We start from the raw sequence: 6,000 nt of genomic DNA, 5'->3' as shown, positions 1-6,000 counted from the left end.
GGGCGTCAAAACCACCAATATAGAAAGTAATGATTCTATGGATTTGGATCCTTATATTTTTTTTATTTAATCCAATGGTCAGATGTCGCTCGAATAATCACGTATGAAAAGTGCAAATATAGAAATGACTATTATCATGAAATCCACACTCCACAGACTTTAAAAATAAAATAAAAAGTAATATTAATTATTATGAGAAGTTACTAAAACAAATTGGGAGTCATTGTTTTCTTGAGGTTTTTTTAAAAAAAAAAAACTAGGGTTTTAAAACCACGAATATAGAAAGTATAATTCTGTGGGCTTGGATCCTTATCTCTTTATTTAATCCAATGGTCAGGATGCAAATAAGTTTCCTATTTATACCCTTAGAGGGTCATGACCTAATATTAAAAATTTAGGGCAAACTTCTCGTGGAGAGTTGTCAAAAAATAAACCTTGCAGAGAGAGAGAGAGAGAGAGAGAGAGAGAGAGTTTAGTATTGCCTCTGCCAGGATTTCAAAAAGAGAGAGAGAGAGTTTAGTATTATTGAGAGATAGTTGGTAAGATAAATTTTGAGATCAAGCAATATTACTTTTTGTGTTCACCATCACCAGAATGGAAATTTTGGCTTATTCGTTATGATCTCCTTCCAGGTAAACAATCGAGCTCCCAACAATCTTAATTATTTGAAATATTTTCTCTTGCAATTCTTTTATTTTTTAAATACAATATTATTATTTTGATCGAGTTTTGGTTTCTCTTCCAACAATATTTTTACTTGTTAATTCTTCATTTCAATCTTGCTTAATGTTGTGAGGCCAAAAGAATTCAACACCGAAACTGTCCTTTAGGCACTTTTGAGAAGAAAAAAAAGTAGTTCGTAATATTAATACTTTAGCCATTTTATTTATGTATTTACACAACTAAAAATAATGAAAATGAAAGAAGCAAAAATTAACAAAATTGATTATTTGATTCAATATTAAATTCCTCTCTAAAATATGGAAACTGATATGTGGAATTGCTACTTGAAGATACACTATATAAGCAATAAAAATGGTAGAATGTTTCTGAGTTGTTGTTTTGCAACCTATATTATAAGATTTGTTTTTTTTTTTTTAATTTGGATTGTTTGATCTTAAAATTATGTACTAGATTGATTGGATAATATTATAGAAAATACAAACTATATGATGTCATCGCATATACGAACTCGTTTTGTGACAATCGCAATCATCGGTTGCGGAAAAAAATTCATGTTTTTCTTTTCTATTTACTAATAAATTAAAACCATCTTGAAAATGTTAGTTATTTTCATAAATCTTTGCACACCAAATTAAAGTTCAATAATCATTATGTAATTACTAGATTAAAATTGGTGGTTTAATATCATTTTATGCTTCTTATATTGATTTATATTCTGATCAACTTTATATTAATGTAGCTTATCGGATCATTTCAATTCAAATTTATGATTTAGACTTCTTGATCATTTGTTTTTATTCTTAAAATATTGTTTAAATCTTCTTTTTTTGTCTGTGAATTGATAGATCATGTAGTATTAATTTCCACAATTTAAATTCATTTGTATAGAACTATAGATCATGTAGTATTGATTTACCCGTGAAAATTTGAAGTTTCTGAATTTTTCATGGGATACAGCTGTTTAATTCAATTTGGAACCGAAGGCTACAAAAATTAAATTATAAATTCTTTCTAGTTTTTTGAAAATATCATCAGAGAGGAATTCATCTTGCCGTTTATAAATACAATAATCACAAATGCACTATCTAGGTTTTAATTATATTCTGGCATTTGTTAATTAATGTCTAAATGTTTCATTTCCTTTGTTCTCCTATACCCAGTAAATTTGTTTTATTTGGTTAAATGAATTATAGTAGGTGTTCCCAGCTAATGAAAACCTTTTTTTTTTTCAGCGTTACTTATTTGATGCTTGTGGTTTTCACCATGTTTTCTGTAAAATGGAGACGGTCTCAAAACCCGGCATCTCCTCGGCCAGAAGTGGCTGTTATAGGTAAATTTCACTCTACAATCACTTATTTTACAAAATGAGGAGGGTTCAAATGCCTCCATGTTTTTGTGCCTCCATCATGCCTCCATCTCTCTATTATTTTCAAAGTTCAAACAGTCGATCCGAACCGCTCAACCTAACCTCCATACTAAAATATGTTTGGAGACCAAATTTTATATTTTTATGAATTTTTTTACTATTTTTTTAGATAGGTACAAAATCAGTAAATCCGAACCATCTAAAAACAGTAGTTTTGTACCTATCTAAAAAAATAGTAAAAAAATTCCTAAAAATATAAAATTTGGTCTCCAAACATATTTTAATATGGAGGTTAGGTTGAGCGGTTCGGATCGACTGTTTGAACTTTGAAAATGATGGAGAGAGATAGAAGCATGATGGAGGCACAAAAACATGGAGGCATTTGAACCCTCCACTTACAAAATTACCTTACTACAATATACACCGTTATGTGACTTGTCAATCTTTGTTTCTGATCTCATAAATCCTTTCTCACTTCGCCTGAAAATCTTTTTTCATGGATATATAATTGCGATAGGAAAGATGAAAAGAAAGCTGAAGGAGATAATGGACAATTGTGATCTCCACGTGTTTGAGATCATAAATCTCGCAATCCAAGTGGCGAGCCGTCTCTATCCCGCAGAGCTTGCCTTGATGTGAAATTGGTAATTTGATATTTGCTACTTAATTATTTGTAAAATTGGTAATTTTAGATGTCTTGTAATTTGAAAAATTTGTTACTTATTTTTTGTAGGAGAAATCGAAAAGCCGCTACTATTTCCATTCGGTGTGAAGTTGTTTTTGATGTTAAAGGTCTTGTGAATCTGATTTGGAATTAATTCAAGCTAAAAATATTGTTTAAACTAAAAACAGAGATTATTATTTTTTTTTGTAAATGGTTGATCCTCTGGGATTTGTAAGCAGTAGGCAATATATAGAGTTTTTTTTTTGAAAATTAGTGGCTTTAGATGCCAATTAACAAATTCATTGATAAAAGATATATTTATAACGAGTCAAATGACTCTAATTTCTAAATATAAACTCCTTTATTCTCATTAATCTACTTAAATTACTCTAATCATCTAATCCTACTTAATTACACTCTTAAACATCCGGCAATATATAGAGTTGGACTGAGAATATGTAAAATTGAGTAATAGAGATCAACAGACTGAGAACTTGTAAGTACGTTTTTAATTTAGTAAGTTATGGGGTGTAATTGTCTTGATTTATTAATGCATATGTGATATCTATCGCCATTTTAAATGGTCATTTTGGAGACGTTCCGATGCCCGTCAGACCAAGTCTGATCCGATGAGCAGATCCACCATTCCATACTGCATCGAGATTTGTGCCAGAAGCGCTCAATTTCACTAACTGAACTTCTTAATAGAATGCATGCTAGTCAAGAATCTAGTCTTGTAGATTCTCATATTACTGCTACAACACATAATTTGACTGGTATGCCATTTAATAATGATAAGTACACAAGTTTCTCCTCCATCATGTTACAAAATATGACTTAGTTTTTTATTCTTTACTTTGCAGGTTCAGATAAATAGAGTGGCTAGGTTTATAGATATACCTTTATAGAATGCATTTTTAGATTTAGGTCTTTGAACATGGCTTGGTATAGATAAATTAGGGATTACAATGTCAACATCGATGATGTTTTAGTATTTGATACTGACAATTATGCAGCTCTTGCAATTTTGATATCGATTATACATATGCAATTTGACTTTTTGTTAAACTGTTACTTGAGCATTTGGCTCTGCAGATGTTACTCTGGAGTTTAATTTTGTCATTTAGCATTTTTGGATCAAGATTTTGTAATTGTATTGTTCTATTATGTGAAGAGCTAATGTACATGATATTATAATTTAGAGTGATGCTTCTATGGACATAAGGACCTATTTGTAAAATGAACATATTTTTATTTTCAAAGTTCAAACAGTCGATCCGAACCGTTCATCTTGTTCTCCGTATTAATATGTGCTTGGAGACCAAATTTTACATTTTTATGAATTTTTTTACTATTTATTAAGATGGGTACAAAAAATATCAAATTCAGACCATTGAATTTTGTACCCATCTTAATAAATAGTAAAAAAATTCAGAAAAATGTAAACTTTGGTCTCCAAGCACATATTAATATGGAGAACAAGATGAACGGTTCGGATCGACTGTTTGAACTTTGAAAATAAAAATATGTTCATTTTACAAATAGGTCCTTATGTCCATAGAAGCCTTTGCCTATAATTTAATATATATGTATATGTTGTTATTTTTGAGTTTGAAAAATAAAAAGATGGGGGGACTAATTGGGAAATTTTCAAGGGATTGCCAGATGAGGGTATTGATTTGTTTTTTTTTCTTCTGTATTTTGAAGCTATTTTGGAAGGAGTTTAAACTTGGAGGATGATTATCAAATTCAAGACGGTCCTTTTCTGTACAATCCTTTATTGCTTTATTGCTCCTATGTTATAGAGCTGTCTTTTCTGGATGATTTGCTTTACTGCTCTTATGTTATAGAGCTGTCAATTTTTATAGTGATTCAAGTTAGTAAATCTTGAGCATCGGTACCAGTTACTGGTACTGATTCAACCCTTTACACATCAACAATATACATCATTTACAAGCATGACAAAAAAAGAAAAAAAGAAATACAAGCATGATAGAAAATAGAATATTACAAGCATGACAGAAAATACTTGCATAGCATCACAAAGACACATAAGAGCTGTTTTCAAGGGTATTGTTGTCATAAAAATAAAATATAACAACATGAGCAATGTTATTACTTATTACCACAAATTGAAAGAAGGATTCTAGACATCAATGAGGACTGTCTACATACTGCAAAAGTTCTTCACTTTCTCAGCTTTCCCTTCTGGTTTTGCCTCTGCAAGACTGCAACTACATTCTCAATTCAAACTTCTCTTGCCAATTGCAATATGTCTATTATCCCAACAACCTCTTTATTTATTGAGACAATAATTCCAGTGTGTGTCATTTTCTCTGACTCCATAAGAATTTCAGATGCCACATATGAGATAGCCCCTCTGAAACTATCATCAATATTCTGTTGTCTATTATCACATTTTTGTTTCTCTATGTGGTTTTGACACCTCGACCAATGACAAAATGAAATCCCCTACCTCAAGCCAGGCATAATTTTCTTCATCTCCCATATCAGTTCTGGGCACTCGTACTCAATTCCAGCTTCCTTTATCCACTTGCGACTCTCCTCGTCTTGTTTCAAAATAGCTTGCACCATTTTTTGGTGCTCCTGTAATTTCTTATCCTGTATTAAAACATCATAAAATTATAAACATCCCTTTGCTACTCATTAACTAAATCCGAGAAGAAGAAATAGAGGTCCTATTTAGGGGCTTTGAAAATAAGAGGCTGATAATTAACCCCGCACCTCCCACCCCGCAATTAACCCCGCACAAAATGTCAAAAAACTCCAGCTGTCATTTTTTTTTCATAAGGTATTAATACTTACGTACAGAAGTATTTATCTCTAAGAACGAAAGTATTTATCTCTAAGCACGAAAGTATTTTAGGGGACCAAGCAAGTTTTTTTCATGGAGGGTGGGGGGAATCTCAAATCACATCGGGGACCATGCACATTTTTAGAGGTGGGGTTTTTTTTTTTTATCTCATTTCAATCTCGTCCACATTTCTCACAATCTATGAGAAATTTTGCGAATCTAAAATCACGAACGTTTTCTACGTAATTTTCTCTTTCAAATGAGATTCATGATGACATACTTTCGAGCAAGTCGTTACAGAAGTATTTATCCCTCATCGTGTAAGTATTTATATCTATACTTAAAAGTATTTTTTTTGCATATAATACTTGTAATACTTGATATTAATACTTTCATATGTCAGTATAAGTACTTATAATACATGATATTAATACTTTCATATGTCAGTATAAATACTTATAATACTTGATA

At 30.9% G+C, this 6,000-nt stretch overlaps 1 long non-coding RNA gene across 1 annotated transcript; it reads left to right on the top strand.

Annotated features, from left to right (window-relative positions):
• Positions 1-1,917: 1,917 nt before the first annotated feature.
• Positions 1,918-2,944, top strand: LOC144546745 (uncharacterized). The gene is made up of 3 exons (XR_013508873.1): positions 1,918-2,014; positions 2,573-2,694; positions 2,784-2,944. It is a non-coding gene; the product is annotated as an uncharacterized LOC144546745 (long non-coding RNA).
• The last annotated feature ends 3,056 nt before the right edge of the window (positions 2,945-6,000 follow it).

This window comes from Carex rostrata, chromosome 30, assembly GCF_964058835.1.
Source record: "Carex rostrata chromosome 30, lpCarRost1.2, whole genome shotgun sequence".
NCBI lineage: Eukaryota > Viridiplantae > Streptophyta > Magnoliopsida > Poales > Cyperaceae > Carex > Carex rostrata.
This window is presented reverse-complemented; position numbering and strand designations above follow the sequence as displayed.